At 42.4% G+C, this 302-nt stretch overlaps 1 protein-coding gene across 1 annotated transcript in view; it reads right to left on the reverse strand.

Annotated features, from left to right (window-relative positions):
* The window catches only part of LOC106001641, a 39,348-nt gene that overhangs the window by 1,593 nt on the left and 37,453 nt on the right, over window positions 1-302 (reverse strand). The window lies entirely within an intron of this gene.

The following is a 302-nucleotide window of genomic DNA, read 5'->3' on the forward strand; positions in this document are numbered from 1 at the left end:
GTCTGCTTTCTGAACACATTAGTATGACTTAAATTCGTGTGATACGATTACAGTGATTTAATGCCTTCTTTAAAAACTGTACAAATAGTGTAAAACGTAGTTTGTGGAGTTATAACGTAGGCAGTTAGAGCCTGAGGAAAATCAACACTACAGTGGTTAATGATTTGTATGTTTTGCACATGTGCGCACGCATGTGTACATGCACTTCTAGTAGCTTAACGTCAGGGTCTGGGTGTTGTCCCTGAGTCTCTCTGTGCTCAAGCCTAGCACTCTACCACTTGAGCCACAGCACCACTTCTGGC

The sequence above is a fragment of the Dipodomys ordii genome, unplaced genomic scaffold (assembly GCF_000151885.1).
Source record: "Dipodomys ordii isolate 6190 unplaced genomic scaffold, Dord_2.0 Scaffold336, whole genome shotgun sequence".
Taxonomy (NCBI): domain Eukaryota; kingdom Metazoa; phylum Chordata; class Mammalia; order Rodentia; family Heteromyidae; genus Dipodomys; species Dipodomys ordii.